Source organism: Lepidochelys kempii, chromosome 2, assembly GCF_965140265.1.
Source record: "Lepidochelys kempii isolate rLepKem1 chromosome 2, rLepKem1.hap2, whole genome shotgun sequence".
In the NCBI taxonomy this organism is placed as follows: domain Eukaryota; kingdom Metazoa; phylum Chordata; order Testudines; family Cheloniidae; genus Lepidochelys; species Lepidochelys kempii.
Genome location: NC_133257.1, coordinates 59,279,861 through 59,300,386, shown reverse-complemented (window position 1 = coordinate 59,300,386; position 20,526 = coordinate 59,279,861). Strand labels below are relative to the sequence as shown.

General features: G+C 38.5%; 1 protein-coding gene across 12 annotated transcripts in view; it reads right to left on the bottom strand.

Annotated features, from left to right (window-relative positions):
- Positions 1-20,526, bottom strand: part of NCOA2 (nuclear receptor coactivator 2) — a 259,281-nt gene that overhangs the window by 222,525 nt on the left and 16,230 nt on the right. For 6 of the 12 annotated variants that reach the window (XM_073330891.1, XM_073330885.1, XM_073330886.1 and 3 more), the window contains exon 2: positions 17,055-17,134. The exons of 1 other annotated variant lie outside the window; for it this stretch is intronic. The gene's annotated coding sequence lies outside the window, so the exon portion shown is untranslated. Of the gene's footprint in view, positions 1-7,482; positions 7,565-8,117; positions 8,190-16,497; positions 16,616-17,054; positions 17,135-20,526 lie in introns of all 12 variants that reach the window. 5 more of the 12 variants (XM_073330882.1, XM_073330888.1, XM_073330893.1 and 2 more) reach the window with 3 other exon arrangements.

Below are 20,526 nucleotides of genomic sequence, written 5' to 3'. Positions count from 1 at the left end.
GATATGGATACGTTGGCATGAAGGACGGATCAATTATCAAGACAAAATTCATCTACCAAGAATAATGAAATCATTCTTCTTCACACTCCTGGAGTAGCTTTGATCCGAGGATTTCCAAGGTGTTTTACAATTGTAATGAAGTAAGCCTCATAACACCCCTTTGTAGTAGGTACTTATATAGTGAGCCCTACCAAATTCACGTCTGTGGAAAAAAAAAACGTTACAGATGCTAAAATCTGGTCTCCCCCTGTGAAATCTGGCTATTGTAGATGGGGGGGGCCACACTTGCCATAGGATTGCCACATTTGCTTCTGAGCAGCGTGCGGCTGCTGGCCAGGAGCTCAGCCCTGAAGGCACCGCCATCAGCCTGCAGTGGCGCAGAAGTGAGGGTGGCATGGTATCGCATTGCCACCCTTACTTCTGCGCCATCACCAGCAGCAGCTTGCTGCATCCAGGGGAGGTTCCTGGAGGTGGGAGCATAGAGCCCAGTGCATGGTAGGGGCCCTTTGGTGGGGTGCCCTCAGCCCTGCCCCTTCCCAGCTCCAGGCTCAGCACCCACAGGTTAAAGGGCTGGCTGGAGGGGGATGACTACAGAGCCCTGGGCAGTCACCCACCATAAGGCCACCCCTCCCTCCCGCCAAAAGTGACAACCCCCCCCATACCATGCCACCCCTCACTTCTGTGCTGCTGCTGGTGGCAACACTGCCTTCAGAGCTGGGTTCCCAGCCAGCAGCTCCCGCTGTCCAGTTCTGAAGGCAGCACCACTGCCAACAGCAGCACAGAAGTAAGGATGGCAATACTGCAACCTCCCTACACTAGCCTTGCAATCCTTGACAATCCCCTTTAGGGCGGGTACCCCCACGGTTTCAACACTGTGAAATTTTCAGATTTAAATATCTGAAACGGTGAACTTTACTATTTTAAAAATCCTACAACCATGCAATTGACCAAAATGGACTGTGAATTTGGTAGGGCCCTACTTATATAGTTAGGGTTTAGGTGGCATTCAGGGTTTTGGCTTGGATCTAAAAATCCCAGAACCTGACGACCTGAGAGATCACCTTTCTCCCAGGCCACCCTACCGGAATTGAGGGCAGCACCTGAGCTTTCCTTTCTGAGAGGGGAAATAAGGTGGCGGCAGGTTAGGTATTCTGCACAAAGGCCTTTCATCTCTGGAACTCATTTCTACTCTTGATCCAAAATAGCCTTAATCGCTGCACTTTCAGGGCGTATATTTGGCAGGGCTCCTGCAGAGAGGTAAAGGCATGTAGAGTGGGATGGGGTACACCCTGCTGTGGTATTTACTGGCCAGAATGTTAAATTTTTTTTTAAAAAAAAATCTGCTACACTATTCCTACTCTGGCACCATTATTTTCAGTAAATAATGGTAGCCCCAGCAATTGCAAGATATCTAGTTTGATGTTAAAAGCAGCCCAATTGTTCAGCCCCAGAAATACTTCAAACACAAGCTCACGAGCCTGCTTACTTCTGCTACAACTGACTAACCTTACTACAGCATCTACATTTCCCCAAAGCAGACAGAGGATTTCTTGTGAATGAATTGAAATAAATTTTAAAATTAGCATTTGATGAGAATATTGTAAAGAATGCTGTACATTTTGTTTTTAAAATCTTTGTTCAATAATGTTATTAAAATGCTTTCCCCCTCTCTAAGAAAGCATGGAAAAGTAAAAGTAAGATTTTTAAACTCTCCAAGAAATTGGTGATTGTACTCTATTTCACCTACTTTCCCCTCACAAAAAAACAAAACAGAACAAAAAAAACCTCTGAGGTCAGGCCTCTAACTTTGATAGCTGTCACCAGTTACAAAAAACAAACCAAGCCCAACCCATCAAATATATATTTAATTAAAAAACTGAAGTATTTGGGCCTTATTTTTGTGTAGTAGTTTATACTTTTACATTTTTGTAAATTATTTTTGAAACAGCAGTAAGTTACAATAATTATATGGTAAATTAAAAACGGTAACCAAAGTTATTAAAAACTGAAATCTTAACTGAAATAAATGCATCTGATATGTGATAAAATGATAATGAAACTACTGCAGGATGAGCTATGCTCCTAGCAGCGCTGGAGCTCAGCCCACAACTCATTTCAAAACTTATGTTAAAAAAAACTTCTGATGTTTCTTAATATCTGCAATGCACAGCACACAGCTTGTCTCCACTCAATAATCCTAAAGAGATGCTAAGAGCAGTTAAAATGATTTATTCCATAAGATTTTCATTGTATTAATTTATACTTTATGACATCAGAAACCATAGATGTTCAAAAATGCAATTTTATTTGTAACAAAGATATACGTAGCCTGCTAAAACATGGACTAAGTATGTTATGTATCTTTTAAAGGCAATCTGCAATGGAACTGTCTCTCCCACCAAAAAAACTCCCCACTGAGTATTATGCACTGAATGTCCAACATAAACAGAATAAAAGGTAGAGTTCGTTAGGGGGGAAAAGTTAGATTTAAAGTTGCAAGCTCAAGATAATAATGGCTGAGTGCTCCTCTTACTTTGTTCATGTGGGATACTGAGCATTTTCAGCATTTTACATTTTCAGATTAACTTTAAAATGTTTATACAGGTTAAACACTACGTATATAAATATGCAGAATGCTTGGGGTTTCCTTCTTTAGTCAAAATGCAGAACTTATGTATGTTCCATAATCTTCATATCATACAATAATTTAGGAATTTAAGGTATACCATTAACTTAAAATCTATTTTTCTAAAAAATGAGTTAAAATTAATTGCAAGTACACTACCACCTGTCTGATCCTCCAGTCAATTTATGTGGTTTAATAATCATTTTCTTTTAAACAAAAAAAAAAGTTTCCTTTGTTGAAGCCTGAAGGATACACACGAATAAGAGTAAGCTAAGGGCATGTCTACACTTATGTCCGAAGCGATCGATTCCGGGGACGGTGGAGGGGGGTTGTCGATTTATCGCATCTTCACTATACGTGATAAATCGACCGCTGAGCGCTCTCCTGTCGGCTCCTGTACTCCACCGGAGCGAGAAGCATAGGCAGAGTCAACGGGGGAGCATCAGCAGTCGACCTACCGCAGTGAAGACACCGCAGCAGATAGATCTAAGTATGTTGACTTCAGCTACGTTATTCACGTATTGCGTAACTTAGATCAATTTTCTCCCCCAGCGTAGACCAGGCCTCGCTTACTATACATGTACAAAGGAAGTAGTGAAACTGACCATACGCAAAGTGAAAGCTAATACACAAAGTAAACAAAAACAACAACAAAATTAGTAGAATTTAGAAATTAAGGTGTTACTTGTAACAAATAGTAAAATTAAAAATAAAAACCCTTGGTGTGTTTTTTTTAAAGCTGAAAGTATCTCTTCAAAAACAAGCCCCGTTTATGAAAATCCTTACTCACTAATCAAGTAACAGTCTCATTTTAAAATAACATTTCCTACATGGGACTTTACTAAGAGACTATATATGCAGGCTGGGAAGGATTAAATTTTTATTGGTAAATATCAATAAATATCAATTTCAGCATACACACAGCAACCAATGAAAAAATATTTCCATTGATGATAACTGATAATTTACATACAGGCAAATGCTACTTGAGAAAAATGTGACTTGAGAAATTTTTAGAGTTTGATTTAAAGATATTTACTTGGTATATTGTAACGTGTGACATTGACCATTTGTGTTAACAGCTATAAAGGATTAACTTTTTGAATCTCAACATCTACTGTCATTAAATAATTGTCTGACCTCTTCCCCTCCTGCATAAATTCCCACAACTGTGGGTATTTAAGTCAACAAAAACTGAAAAACAATTCACCCATAATTTTGCACAACTGAAAATTTAAATTGATAAATATTGAAAAAAGCTTAAAAAACAAACATCATTATCCATCCTTTATTTAAAAAAAAAAATCCAATTCTGCCAAGCCCGTACATATATATTACCTATAGTAACTTACAGATATCCCATTTTTCTTGAGCTGAGAAAGACTGCATTGTATTTTTCCCCCCACTCGAGAACTTCCAAGTGCATTTTGTTTCCTGACCTACAGGGCCCTAAAACAAATAAAATAATTCTACAGAGGATTCAGAGAGTTTAACCCAATACTAAAGTGCTAAAGTAGAATTTCAGAGAGTACTTCCAGAAAGACAATTTCACATTTAACAGGAGATGGAAGTCTAAATCTACCTACTTGATGTTTTATCTAACAGTGTAAGCAAGCAAAATTACAGTTGACTCAAAACAATTTAGAATGATTCTCATTTAATAATTTGGCAGGAGCCCATTGATCACAGGCTTAGCTGGTAAACTCCCTCCAAGACTTTTGAAAATTCCACTACTTCATGTCCTGCACACCTAATTGAAAATATGGCCTCTTATTTGACTAGTGTTTTCTGAAATGGAAAGTAAAAATGAGTAATTGTTCTGTGCACCTATATAAACCCAAACACCATAAAATCTGAGCAGTCCACAAACAGAAATGAATGTATCCTTACACCCAGCCATGTAAAAAATATAAGCCTCATTTTATAGATGGACAACTGAGGCATAGATGGTTGAAATGACTTGCCCAAGGTCACACAGGGAGTCTACAGCAAAACTGGGAGCTGATAACTGATCTCTTGACTTCCTAGTCAGTGCCTAAAGCACAAGGCCATCCTTTCTCCCTAGGGCTACATCCCTTCCCTAACTCCTTTGGATGTAATTATACATATAGGACAATTTTATGGGATTAAATGTGATTTCTACCACAAATTCAAATGTCATTTTAGAGTTAAACTCTCAAATTCTTAACTATTTCTCTATCTGGTTGGCTGCCACCTTACTGGAGTTGTTTGTTGATGATGGTGCACTCCTAGACACTAAAAAGGCCAACAGAACAAATTTTCATAGTTGGCTACCAACAAGTTTGCAAAAAGGTACTCAACTGGTCGTTGAGTATTCAGCACAGGAGTAGCTTGAGCTTGTGGCATCAGTAAAGAGCTACTGGAGCCCATCACTAGGTGTTATATATAAGATACAAAATTAGCAGATACTATGAATGAAGCAACATGAAAAAATAGTCAGTTGCTTATGTATGTCAGCTCATCTCAGATAAACAAAACTTAGTTTTGTGGAAAAATTATATGTGGTTTTATTTGGTTTGTTTGGGGTTTGTTTGTTTGGGAAAAAAAACAGAAATTTTCAATTATAAAAATTCAAAAAAGATTCTTAACTGACCCTATGTATATTATATGCTCACACAAAACCCTATGCTGCGCTATTTCACTCAGCTTCTACTTCCCCGCAAGATATTGTCACTATTACAAAACAACTAGGGCTATCGATTAAATCACAGTTAACTCACACAATTAACTCAAAAAAATTATCACGATTCATCGCAGTTTTAATCGCACTGTTCAGCAGTAGAATACCAAGTGAAATTTATAAAATGTTTTTGGATGTTTTTCTACATTTTCAAATATATTGATTTCAATTACAACACAGAATACAAAGTATATAGTGCTCACTTTATATTATTATTTTTGATTACTAATATTTGACCTCTAAAAAGGATAAACAAAAGAAATAGTATTTTTCAATTCACCTCATACAAATACTGTAGTGCAATCTCTGTCATGAAAGTGCAACTTACGAATGTAGATTGTTTTGCTTTTGAGTGCATTTATGTAACAAAAAAAATGTAAAACTTTAGAGCCTAAAAGTCCACTCAGTCCTACTTTTTTATTCAGCCAATCACTAAGAGAAACAAGTTTGTTTACATTTATGGGACATAATGCTGCCTGAAATTATTATTTACAATATCACCTGAAAGCGAGAACAGACGTTCACACTTTTGTAGCCGGCACTGCAAGATATTTAGGTGCCAGATATGCTAAACATTTGTATGCCCCTTCATGCTTCAGCCACCATTCCAGGGAAAATGCTTCCATACAAGCAGTGGCGGATGATAACCCAGCATGTGTTGTTTGTTTTAAGAACACTTTCACTGCAGATTTGACAAAACACAAAGAAGGTACCAGTGTGAGATTTCTAAAGATAGCTACGGCACTTGACCCAAGATTTAAGAATCTGAAGTGCCTTCCAAAATCTGAGAGAGACAAGGTGTCCACAGAAGTCTTAAAAGAGCAACACTCTGATGCGGAAACTACAGTACCCGAACTACCAAAGAAGAAGAAAAAAATCAACCTTCAGCTGGTGTCATCTGACTCAGATGATGAAAATGAACATGTGGCAGTCCGCACTGCTTTGAACTGTTATCAAGCAGAACCCGTCACCAGCATGGACGCCTGTCCTCTGGAATGATGGCTGAAGCGTGAAGGAACATATGAATTTTTAGCGCATCTGGCATATACAAGGCTGGCTACAACAGTGCCAAGCGAACACCTGTTCTCACTTTCAGGTGACATTATAAACAAGAAGTAGGCAACATTATCTCCTGCATATGTAAACAAACTTGACTGGCTGAACAAGAAGTAAGTCTGAGTGGACTTATCGGCTCTAAAGTTTTACATTGTTTTGTTTGTGAGTGCAGGTTTTTTTTCACATAATTCTGCACTTATAAATTCAACTTTCATGATAAAGAGATTGTATGACAGTACTTGCAATGGGGAATTGAAAAATACTATTTTTTTTACAGTGCAAATATTTGTAATAAAAATGAATATAAACTGAGCACTGTACACTTTGTATTCTGTGTTGCAATTGAAATCAATATATTTGAAAATGTAGAAAACATCCAAAAATATGGAAATAAATGGTATTCTATTATTGTTTAGCAACGTGATTAATCACCATTAATTTTTTTAATTGCTTGACAGCCCTAAAAACAACAATTTTCCTTATTAACCGCTTCCTTGTCAGCAACAAGCAAAATCAATAAAAATACAGCAAAAATCTCTTCTGTAAATTCAACTAATGCAAATCAGAGAGTATTTTCAATTAGGAGTGCTACAGAACATCTCTTCTACACTGCTGATAGCAAGTTTACACTTTTTTGGGGGGAGGGTGGGGGGGGTGGTGGAAGGTTCCTTTATTCCCCTTTTGAAATCCAATCCTGGTAAAAAGGTGGAGTTTTTTTCCTTTTCCTAAGCAAACTCTAAAAGAGTAGGTGATGATCCTCTTTCAATTACAGCAGCATAACTTCAGTGGAATTATTCTGTGTTTGCACAGCGTAACAGAACATAATATGGTTCATATGTCCAAATTATCACTCGATTTATAAACCTATTTTTTCACAAAATTAAAATAGTAAAAGTAGTATAAAGATCATGTCAACATCAGTAGAAGTGTATTAATTTTTCATTACATTTTAAAAGAACTTTTCAGCTTTTTTTTAAAAAAAGCGTAACTGTATTCCTCACTTTGCTATGTACATAGTCGAAAGCTCACATTGTTGCTTTTCCCCAGGTTTTCTGTGCTAGTGACACATCTAACTACATGTTACTCTGATCTTACTTACACAATTCTTTTAGGTCTTCGAGATGTTTGAAGCAATCACTGTTTACACTGACTTGATCGAAGAGTGTCAAATGGAGAAGCCACTATGTAAAAACATCCACAATGCATTAATAACAATGGGAAATTCTTTTATATTAAAACACTTGTAGTCAAATGTATTCAATTTCTATTACTAGTTATGGACAATTTAAGTGGCTGATATGAAGAGTTCACAACCATGGAGCAATCTGTTCAGACCCACCCACCACCTCTCTACTAATTTTTGTGTAGATACATATTTTGTCACAGAAACTTTGTGGAACGATGATAATCAATGGGACATGGTAATACCAGAGTACACAATATACAGGACTGAAAGAGTAGGTCATGCTGTGGGGGAGTGGCATTATATGTGAAAGAAAGCACAGAGTAAAATATAGTAAAAATCTTTGATTAATCAAACTGCCACTGATATGGATACGAATTCCATGCTTGAACAGTTAAGAGTATAGCTACAGGAATATACTACTGACCACCTGACCAGGATGGTGACAGAGACTGTGAAATGCTCAGGTAGATTAGAAAGGCTACAAAAATAGAAAACCCAATAATAATGGGGGATTTTAACTATCTCCAGATTGACTGAGAACATGTCACCTCAGGATGGGATGCAGAGATAAAATTTCTAGGTAACCATTAATGACTGCTTCTTGGAGCAGCTCCTGGAACCTATAAGGGGAGAAGAAATTCTTGCTTTAGTCCTAAGTAGTGCACAGGATCTGGTCCAAGAGGTGAATATAGCCAAACCGCTCAGTAATGACAATCATAATGTAATTAAATGTAACATCATTGTAGGAGGGGAAATACCAAAGAAACCCACTACAGTAATATTTAACTTAAAAAAATGGAACTACACAAAAATGAGGAAGCTAGTTAAATAGAAACTAAAAGGAATAGGAACAAGAGTGAAATGCCTGCAAGCTGCATGGAAACTATTTTAAAACACCATAATATATGCGCAAACTAAATGTATACCCCAAATAAAAAACAAAAACAAAAACAAAAAAACAGTAAGAGGGCCAAAAAATGCCACCATAGCTAAACAACAAGAATAAAAGAGGCTGTTAGAGGAAAAAAGGCATAGTTTAAAAACCGGAAGTCAGATCCTACTGAGGAAAATAGAAAGCATAAATTCTGGCAAGCGGAATGTAAAAGTGTGATTAGGCAGGCCAAAAGAGAATCTGAAGAGCAACTAGCAAAAGACAAAAACCAAAAACAACAAAATTTGTTTTTAGTATCTCAAAAGCAGGAAACCTGCCAAACAATCAGTGTGGCTATTGGATGGTCAAGATGCTAAAGGAGCACTTAAGGAAAACAATGTTGCTGTGGAGAGACTAAATGAATTCTCTGCATCAATCTTCACTGCAGAGGATGTGAGGGAGATTCCCAAAGCTAAAGCATTCTTTTAAGGTGACAAATCTGATGAACTGTTGCTGATGGAAATGTCAGAGGAAGTTTTGGAACACACTGATGAATAAGAGTAATAAAATCACCGGGAGCAGATGGTATTCACCCAAGAATTCGGAAAGAACTTAAATATGAAATTGCAGAACTACTAATTGTGGTACATGATCTAGCGCTTAAATCAGCCTCTGTACCAGATGACTGGAGAATAGGTAATGTAACACCAATTTTTTTAAATGGGCTCCAGAGGCAATCCTGGGGATTACAGGCCAGTAATCCTATTTTCAGTATGAGGCAAATTGGTTGAAACAATAGTAAAGAACAAAATTATCAGACATGTAGATGAACCCAATTTTCTGGGAAGCAGCAACACTGCTTTTACAAAGGGAAATCATGCCTGACCAATCTATTAGAATTCTTTGAAGGGGTCAATAAACGTGGACAAGGGTTATCCAATGGCAAGGTCCCGCAATAAAGGCTCTTAAGCAAAGTAAGCAGTCATGGGATAAGAGGGAAGGTCCTCTCATAGATCAGTAACTGGTTAAAAAGACAGGAAACAAAGGGTGGGAATAAATGGTCAATTTTCACAGTGGAGAGAGGTAAATAGAATGATCCCTCTAGGATCTGTACTGGGACTGTTCAACATATTCATAAATGATCTGGGTAGAGAAGTAAACAACGAAGTAGCAAAGTTTGCAGATGATACTAAATTACTCCAGATCATTAAGTCCAAAGTTGACTGCGAAGAGTAGCACAGGGATCTCACAAAACTGGGTGATGGAGCAACAAAATGACAGAGGAAAACTGTTGTTGATAAATGCAAAATAATGCATATTGAAAAACAGTCTCAACTATACGTACAAAATGATGGGGTCTAAATTAGCCGTTACCACTCAAAAAAGATCTTGGAATCATTGTGGCTAGTTCTCTGAAAACATCTGCTCAACGTGCAGGAGCAGTCAGGAAAGCTAACAGAACGACAGAATGTTAGAAGCATTAGGAAGAAGACAGAGGAGACAGGAAATATCATAATGCCACTATAAATCCACGGTACCCCCACATCTTGAACGTCGTTCTGGTTGACCATCTCAAAAAAGATATATTAGAATTGGGAAAAGTTCAGAGAAGGGCAACAAACATGGCTGGGCGTATGGAACAGCTTCCATACGAGAAGAAATTAAAAAGACTGAGACTGTTTATCTTAGAAAATAGACAACCGGGAGGTGGGGCAGGAGAGAATATGATGGAAGTCAATAAAATCATGAATGGTGTGAAGAAAGTGAATTGGGAATTGTTACTCCTTCACATAACAGAAGAACCAGGGGTCCTCCAATGAAATTAAACACACAGGAGGTTTTAAACAAAATATAAGGAAGTACTTCTTCACACAACACACATTCAACTTGTGGAACTTGTTTTCAGGGGTTGTTGTGAAGGCCAAAAGCGTAACTGGGTTCAAAAAAGAATTAGATAAGTTCATGGAGAATACGTCCACCAATGGCCATTAACCAAAATAGTCAAGGGCACAACCCCATGCTCTGGGTGTCCCTAAATCTCTGACTGCCATATGCTAGGATTGAACAAAAAGGGATGGATCAATCAATAATTACCCTATTCTGTTCATTCCATTTGAAACATATCAAGAATTATAACATTCATAAACCAGTCGGAGAACACTTCAATCTCTCTGGTCACGCAATCACAGACATGAAGGTCGCTATCTTAAAACAAAAGAACTTCAAATCCAGACTCCAGCGAGAAACTGCTGAATTGGAATTCATTTGCAAATTGGATACTATTAATTTAGGCTTAAATAGAGACTGGGAGTGGCTAAGTCATTATGCAAGGTAGCCTGTTTCCTCTTGTTTTTTCCTACCCCCCCCCCACAGATGTTCTGGTTTAACTTGGATTTAAACTTGAAGAGTGGTCAGTTTGGATGAGCTATTACCAGCAGGAGAGTGAGTTTGTGTGTGTATGGGGGTGGGGAGGATGTGAGAAAACCTGGATTTGTGCAGGAAATAGCCCAACTTGATTGTCATGCACATTGTGTAAAGAGTTGTCACTTTGGATGGGCTATCACCAGCAGGAGAGTGAATTTGTGTGGGGGGGTGGAGGGTGAGAAAACCTGGATTTGTGCTGGAAATGGCCCACCTGATGCTCACTTTAGATAAGCTATTACCAGCAGGACAGTGGGGTGGGAGTAGGTATTGTTTCATATTCTCTGTGTATATATAAAGCCTGCTGCAGTTTCCATGATATGCATCTGAGGAAGTGAGCTGTAGCTCACGAAAGCTTATGCTCTAATAAATTGGTTAGTCTCTAAGGTGCCACAAGTACTCCTTTTCTTTTTGCAACCACTGTCAGACACAGGATACTGGGCTAGATGGACCATTGGTCTGATGGACTATTGGTTAGTCTTATGTTTTGAATGTTTTAACACTGTGTGAAATTTCACACCCATTGGTCACTTTTTTCTAGAGAAAAACAGTATTTATGCATTTCAAGCCCACTCAGAATTCAACCCTAACTACAGAGTTGTTACCAGGCACTTCCCTAATACAGTCCCTGCCCCACAGCACTTACCATTTCAATAGATAAAGAAAGATGGGAGAAAGGGAGTCATCCCCCTTTTACACGTGAGAAAACCTGTGGCAGATCAAGTAACTGAACTCAGATCTTATAAATCCAAGCCCAATGCTTTAGCCATTGGATCATCACTCCTCTCCTGGTTCAAAATTAAGGTGTGTCTACTGGAGCACTAAAATACCATTAGGAAGAGAACCACATTTTAGCCTGTTCTTGTTGGCAAGGTGCTCGTATGGTTATCCTCACCATTGGTGGTCAAGGATGAACTGATTTGCTGGCTAATGACCCTCCAAAACTATTTTACATACTTCTAGACTGGTCATCACTGTAGCTTCTAAGCACAAAATAAAAGGCCAGATGTAGTACCTTACTGCAATAAAAGTACCAAACAATGACAGAGGGGCAGAATACGGCCCATAGTAATAAAACTAGTTTAGTGCTGTCCAGAAAGTGACTTCAGAATGAATGCTTCTCCCCCCACCCAGGATACTGCAGGCTTTTTAAAGCAGATTTATAATATACATGTACTATCTACACTTCGTGTGTATGAATATCAGTATTTCTCACCTTTGTTTATGGTGGGAAGGCAACGGCATGATTTTGTAAAACAGTTTTAACACAGTTTGTCCAGTCCACAACAGCAGAGAAAGTTACTTCATATTATCTACTAGCCAGAACCATATTTAAAACAAATTTCAACACAGCTGTAGATAGAAAGGAAAGCTACCACTCAATCACCTCTTGTACAATTGTGTAACACTGCTTTAGCCAATCATTTAAATTATTTGAAAGGAGAGAAATAACTCAGGAATTTTACAAAAAAGTCAGAGCCAGTTTGCAGGTTTTCAATGGAACCATTATATTTTTAAAGTCCTTTTAGAGCTAAGTATCTTTATTTTTTTTAAATGAAAGATTAAAGGAATTTAATTTACATAGTAGAAGTATTTCCCTCCCTTCCTGCAGATATGATTCGTGGAACTCTATGCTATTTTGATGAAGAGTTTCAGGGGAGGGAAAGGATGGGAAGAAGATGAGCTAAACATTTGAAAAGGGGAACTTCTAAAAGTGTAAACTAAAATCTGGTATTTGAGCAACATGCCAGTCATAAATGGCTACAGACATACTACTCAAGCTTTAGAAAATACACTCCTATGATCAGCTTCCTTAAAATCCCAGAGGAATTATTTTGGTCAAGTACATGGGAACCTAGAAAAATGTTTAAATGATTAAGGTATAATTAACTTCTTTTTAAAGCCCTGGTCTACACTACGAATTTATATTAGTCCAATTACATCACTCAGGGATATGGAAAATCCACACCGCTGAGTGATGCAATTATACCAACTGAACTCTTGGTGTAGACAGCACTATGTTGACACAAGGAGCTTCTCCTGTCGCTGTAGCTACTGCCTCTCAGGGAGGTACAGTACCTACAATGATGCAAGAAGCTCTACCATCGGCACAGGTAGCATCTTCACTAACCACTGCAGCTCTGCAAGTGTGGACAAGCCCAAAGCGGATAAGACTTTAGTGATGATAGTTCATTTTGAAACTGGATACAGAAATAAACGTTGGCTTTATTAAAAAGAAGTTGTATAACTTTTCACAATAAATCTTTTCATATAAAAAATAATGAGGTTGCAATGGCACTTTGCCAGATATTAGCTTAATAAACTTGACATTCGCTTGGTACTTTAGCCAGTAAAGTTAGTTTTCTGTTTGAGTATCAGCTACTTTAATGCTCGGGCATTGTGGCATCATTACAAAAATAGAAATTCAACCACATTAACATACAGACATGTGTCTGTGGATCTTTAATTTTCTGTACTGTAAAGCTGCCAGATAAACAGATTAGTAGAATTCAATTTTCAGAAAACCAAGGCAAAATCTACTGGCCTTGATCCAAGTTATCCGTGTCATTGTCAAGCCCTATATTTAATTAATACTATTTACTGTCAAGATCTGAGTTGGGTAGATCTTTCACCAGCCTCAATTTGGAGGTTAAGGGCAGGCAGTGAGGAATATTTGCCTGAGTAAATGCATGTCATCTTCCTTGATGATACAAGTGCTCAGCTGTCCTGTTCTTGACCCCTGTAGCATTCCCAGGCTCTAACACTGATGACACAGTGCAATCAATCTACATTTATTATATATATATATATAGTGACACGGTCGGGCCAGATGGCTGAAGGAGAGTAATAGAAGGCAGATATATTAGCCCCAGGCTAAGTAGGTCCCTTTTCCCTGAGTAAGGTAACAGGGAAGGTTCCAGAACAATCAGGAACCTTCTGGAGACAATTAAGACAGGCTGATTAGAATACCTGCAGCCAATCAATAAGCTGCTAGAATCATTTAAGGCAGGCTAATCAGGGCACCTGGGTTTTAAAAAGGAGCTCACTTCAGTTTGTGGTGTGCGTGTGAGGAGCTGGGAGCAAGAGGCACTAGGAGCTGAGAGTGAGAACGCGGACTGTTGGAAGACTGAGGTGTACCAGCATTATCAGACTCCAGAAGGAAGGTCCTATGGTGAGGATAAAGAAGGTGTTGGGAGGATGCCATGGGGAAGTAGCCCAGGGAGTTGTAGCTGTCGCACAGCTGTTCCAGGAGGCACTCTAGACAGCTGCATTCCACAGGGCCCTGGGCTGGAACCCAGAGTAGAGGGCAGGCCCGGGTTCCTCCCAAATCCTCCCGGTCAGACACAGGAGTCGTCGACCTGAACTGTGGGTTCAGATAAACAGCCAAGCTGAGGGCTGCCGTGAAGCTCCAAGGCGAGCAAATCCTCCAATAAGCGCAAGACCCACCAAGGTAGAGCAGGAACGTGTGTGTGTGTGTGTGTGTGTATTCCTCTGATGATGGCTCTTTCTTCTGCAAATGTGTATATACTGTGCTTTCTTCAATATAAAAAGGTTGTGAGCAAAATAAGCAATATAATAAAAAAAACTTTATTCAAGGTCCATTATTCAGTCAGAATTTTATTCACTTATTAAATATTGGTTAAGTTAGTTTCCAGTTATCCCCTTATTTCCAAAATATTTTTCATTTAATTCATTTTAAACTAAAAAGTTAAAAGTAACTAACTATCTTAATGTAGTTACTTAAGAAAAGAGGATCTCAAACACAGGTGTTTATTTTATCACATACAATATTTCATGTTCCTCCAACACAATAAGCAGCTCAGTTGCACAGCATCTGCTCCCATGCAACACATCCACTGAATTTAAAGTGAGTTTTACATGTGTGAAGACTGTATACTCAGAACCAGAGACAGACTTGTATATTATTTAAACCTATAATTTATTTTTAAACAACCCTAACCCATTAACTTAATTTATATTTTTGCTATTCACAGTTTTTTAAAAAATAACTTTAATGCTTCAATAATTAATCTTCTTTGATTTTACAAGGATACCAAAGTGTTAAACTTATGGTATCACAATCATTTCCACATCACAAAAAAACAGAAAGGTCAATGCCCACTCCCAATGGCTGGAAATTGATCTATGGGATGCACCCGTCTAATCTTAACAGAAGATCACTGCTCAGAGTTTCAAATAAAGGTGAAAGACCTCGTGGTCACTGACAATATGCCCTGCAGAAAATTTCTTTCCTAACCCCAGATTAGGCAATCCTATTAACCCTGTTTGCGTGAAAATAACTATAGCTAAACATCTAATTCAACCTTGATATACCACTGGTGTACAAATAATTGTTTATTTTTCCTTGAATACTAGTAAACCAGATTTTTCTACTGCCAAAAACAGAGAATTCTGATCATATTTGGAGAAAAACAAAACTTCTCACTTATTTTTAAAGTCAAAGAAGGGTCATGTGTTCTTCTACTGCCTAGTTTGAAATATTTTTTTTCACCCAAATCTCTGTACATATGTGCAGATCCTCATATAAGCCTCTGCAAACTTCTAATTAAAGCACATCAAACTTCTTTGATCAATTAGTAGACTTTATTTTATTCCAATTTATTATACATCTTCTCCAGAATTTGTATATCCCTCTGGAAGTAAGGTGCTCATAAATGGTTGCAATACCAGGTATATAAATTATGCTACCATAGAGCTTTTTATTAATTGCAAAATACCACACATACTTTAAGGTTTTCACTTACTAATTGTTTTGATTTTTGAAATGAGGGAAAGCACTACTCAATGTTTAGGAAAACAGATGTATTACAGAATCTTCTCTTTCCCATCTATAGCGAGACTGTGATCTGCATATTATAATTATGCACATCAAATTAATAAGGAGCTTCCTAGAATATCACAGTTTAAGTTCTGCATTTTGTGTGCAATTTGTGGTATAATAGTTTAAATTAAGAAAGACAGGATCATGTATGTTTATACAATTAAACTGAATATCAGATTATTTCACAGAATGAGTCTGAATTAAGAATGATTTTTAATAAGACACAATAAATAGTAAAAAAAAAGCAAAAAAGAGGTAGCAGACAATGCCATTTAGTCTTTGTATATTTTAGTCTTTTCATTTATTGACAATAAAGAAAAAGTGGGGTTTTTTGTTTTTATTTTTTTAAGGAAAATTCTTTTGCTCTACAAAATTTGCTTAATATAATTGTAAAAGATGAAAAGATACCCGACACAGATATACATATTTTAGCCCGTAATTTTTCAACGTTTTGCAAACTGCTAAACACATTAAGAACCCTGTTACTTAGCATAACTACCTACCTGCATACTTAATATGTGCAAGTCTCAAAAATGCACATTTATAATTAGTCTTTAGTAAGTCATTCTACAACACATTAAAGGGAACATATTTTCTTGAGAATCCTGAAAGGGGTCTCACACAAAAAGAAAAATTATCTCTAGATTTTATATAGAATCTTTTAAATTGTTATGGAGTACCACTATTACGTTAAACAAGCCTATTTATTTATCTTCTGCTGCTAAGTTTTGTTAAACTACAAAATTATCATCATCAGTTTAAAACAAGCTACAAGAGGTCTCTTTTTACTCACTCTCAGAAGTATTATCCCTTCTCGTGAATGGATTCAGACAGGTATATCATTCCTGAGCAATTAGTTATTTGGTTATCATTATATTGGTTTCAGCCACAATGTACGTAGTTTATTAGTGCTGGTAGAAGGAAAGAGTTCTATTATTACAACACAACCTTTACTATAAAAAAGGCCACATCTGGAAAGTAAAACGTCCATTAGCTAGATGATAAAAGCATTTATTTGGTTTAATCTTAAAATATACTACTTCTTGAGTAGCTTCAGCATATATTTGTTTACTTTCTTTCCCAACACAGGACGTCACCCTGGATCCTACACTCTTGTGAGTAGTCTTTACATGAGTAGTCCAGCCAAAAATATTTTCACAATGAGCCTTTGAACATTTCTTTTCTTACTCGCATTGTATTAATTAGTTTGTATGTTATCTAAGACAGGTTTTTATGTCTGTGCCCTAAATATTCAGATCAAAACTCCTTATTTGATCATCAAATTCTCTACTGAAAGAGCTATAACTGTAGCAACAGTGTTTAAATGTATATAGTTTATAGATAACTCACCAAGACTCAGTGAGGCAGTCAAATCAGTTCTGTAGGTCGTGTGTGTGTGAGCTTCAGTACTCAGATACATCTCAAGTGTGCTATAAACAGAAGTAAAAGAGAAATGTTAGCCTTTTGAATAGAGAAACTGAAATTACATTAATATTGCAGTATGTTTAACATAATGTACTGATCATTAACTGAGAAAGTCAGCACTATAAACTTTGCAGTGTGATATCTGGTTCAGAGATCACTGTATAATTATGGTTTCAGAGGAGCAGCCGTGTTAGTCTGTATTCGCAAAAAGAAAAAGGAGTACTTGTGGCACCTTAGAGACTAACAGATTTATTTGAGCATAAGCAACTGCATGAATTACTCCATATACACACCATTCCCTTTACAGGAATTACTCCTGACTGCATGCAAACCCATGGTGATAGCAACCAATAGGTTAAAATTAATTTGAACTCTGTGTACTTAAATTTCTGTGAAAATAAGTCCAGGATAACCAAGATTCTCAGCTAGCTGCTCCTCACATATATCAGAACTTGAATCCTTTCTTAAAAATCAGAACCTGAAGCAGAGTTTACCAAATCAGTGTAGAAAATCTCCATGACAGCTACTGCTGCCTTTATTTGTTGGTCTGATTTGCTTTTTAAACAAAATTAGTGTCTAAATCTCTAAAACTAGGAACTATTATAAAAAAGCCTTTGAGTCCATATTAAAAACAAACTTCATGAAAATTATATGCACATTCATTAAATTCAGTTATTCTCCACTCTTCAAATTCCACTTTAAAGCAAACATTTCTGGCCTGAGTGACAGAAGCATTAGAGTTAGTCAACAAATGAAAAAATATGCATTTGGAGTAACCTTTAGATTCCAGGAGAACAGAAGACAACCATTTTTGTACCAAAGCAGTGCCCACTCTTTCAGAGAAGAGGAGGTGCAATATTCTTCTGGAGTGCTTGCTCATGTCCATGGGCGGCGGACGGAACCCCACTTTGGGAAGGCTAAACCCTGGCTCTGCCCCTTCCACTCTCACACCCCCTGCAGCCAGAGCCCCAAGACCCCCTTGCCCCTCCCATGGCTGGAGCCCCGAGGCCCCCTGCCGTGCCCCCTGCAGCCCAAGCCCTGAGACCCCCTCTCCCCTCCGCGGCCTAAGCCATGGGACCCCCTGCCTCTCCCGCCCCTTCCCCCACCCCCTGCAGACAGAGGAGCCCTGGGCCAGCCAGAGCCCTGGGCCCTCCACCACAACCTGCTCAGAGAAGCCCCAGGCTGGCTGAAGCCCCCGTAACCGCACCTCCCCTCCACAGACCCCAAGCCGCCCCGCGAAAATTCAAAAGCTCTTCTCTTCTTCTCTCTTCCAGAAGAAGAACCTGAGCTTTTGCTATGGCCCACACAGGTTCTGGGGCAGCTGAGAAGGCAGTATGTGCTACTCAGCATCCTGGGTTCATCAGTAATCTTCCTGGAGTCCAGGGAGATTACTAATGAACCTCTAGAGTGGTGCACGTATGTTCCTTCCTCAGTTCCTTCCCCCTCCCTCAGTTCCTTCTTACCACCAGTGACTGTGTTGGAACGTCTCCTTGCTTTGGAGAGCTTTCCAATCTCTACTGTGTTTAACAACTATATAAAATAAATTCACTACTAAAGCTTAATCAGTTTTGTTCCCTCCAACGCTTCAGCAGAGGCTCCCTATCCGATACCTTTCTCCAGTCTTGGTCAGGACTCCTGATATACGCCTTCCCACCAATTCTGCTCATCATCAAAGTCCTCTCGAAAAATCAAGATGGACATGGCACGGGTCATTATGATTGCCCCAGCATGGCCTCGTCAGCATTGGTTCAGCACGCTCATGGCCTGCCATTGCAGCCCATGGCTACTTCCCAGCCACCCGGACCTACTCTCGCAGGATCACGGTTGACTCCTGCACCCGAACCTCCTTCCGGCATCGGTGCATATGGTGAGCACACACACACCTACAATGGAATGGACATGAGCAACATATCTCAAGGAACAGTTACAAAAGGTAACCGTTTTTTATTAACTTCACTCTACCATCCACGTAACCTTTATAAACAGATTCTGTCTGAGGGCCAGATGACATTTGTACCCACCAAACAAACTACCAAAGAAGCACTTACACCAATACTATCCTTACTTCTCATTCTGACTGACAAGAAAAATGGAGGTATGAATTAAAGCTGCTCACCTATATTCTAAGATTTATGTAAGTCCTCTTCCCCCCCACCCCAAAGCAATCAACAACAACAAAAAAAGTGCTTTGAGGAAAATGGTATTTAGAGCGTAGGAAGAATTACATTCTTGATCATGGCCCTATTCGCTTATATACCTTTTAAAAATAAATTCTGTTAAAACTTCTTACACTCACAAGTGGCACATCACTCAGTAATTGGCTATTCTTAGACGCTACCACCAAGGAATAGAGGACAATCTGGACAATACATTTACATGCACTGCAAGTAATTTGGTAGGCGTTTTGGATACATACATTTCCACTACAGCATTTAAAACGCATGTTGGTACTACAGAACACAAATATGTGATACTTAGAGACTAACCAATTAATCTGAGCATTGAATGCATCCGATGAAGCGAGCTGTAGCTCACAAAAGCTCAAATAAATTGGTTAGTCTCTAAGGTGCCACAAGTACTCCTTTTCTTTTTGCAGACACTACTAGGGTGATCAGACAGCAAGTGTGAAAAATCGGGACAAGAGGTGGGGGTAATAGGAGCCATATAAGAAAAAGACCCAAAAATAGGGACTGTCCCTATAAAATTGGGACATCTGGTCACCCTAGACACTTCTACAGCTCCAGTCCTCAACCACTGAGAAAGCAGAAGAGAGTGCTGGATGCTGTCCCTAGAACCTAGTTAAGAAACTCCATTTTTCATAGAAGTGTTTCATCCGAAGGTTCTCTCTGTAGCCAGAAGGATGGTGTAGGCAGAAGAGGCTGTCTTCTCCACCTTCCCCTGAACACTACCACCAATCAGTCTCCCGACTTTTGTAGGAGATGAGGTCTGCTACTCTAAACTCTCTTCCCAGCGTCCTAGCTGCTATAAGGTGTGGGGTGGGAGAATACAAGGGAATGTTCTCCACTACTCTCCTCCTCCGAAGTCATTTTTGGGTCTTCTTCTCTTTTTTTAATAGATCCATAGCTATCTTCTTCTGCTGTTCACAGCAAAGTGAAATTAACCTGATTCTTGACAACATCACTGCAGCCCACATGGTTCCGAATAGCAACCGTGGAACTGACCAGTATTTATTAAATTCAATCTGTCCCATTTCGCAAAGCTATGAGAAATAACAGAGGCACAGGAGCTGTCTGTCTGAAGACTACGACAGCACTCTATTGGAAGGCTCACAAGGGGAAGGTTATCGTCACAACTTAAATTCTGCAGAAATTGGTCAGAAATTGTGCTTCAGAATAGAAATGTAATTGGTGCATTCAAGATAATTGAAAAAAATATG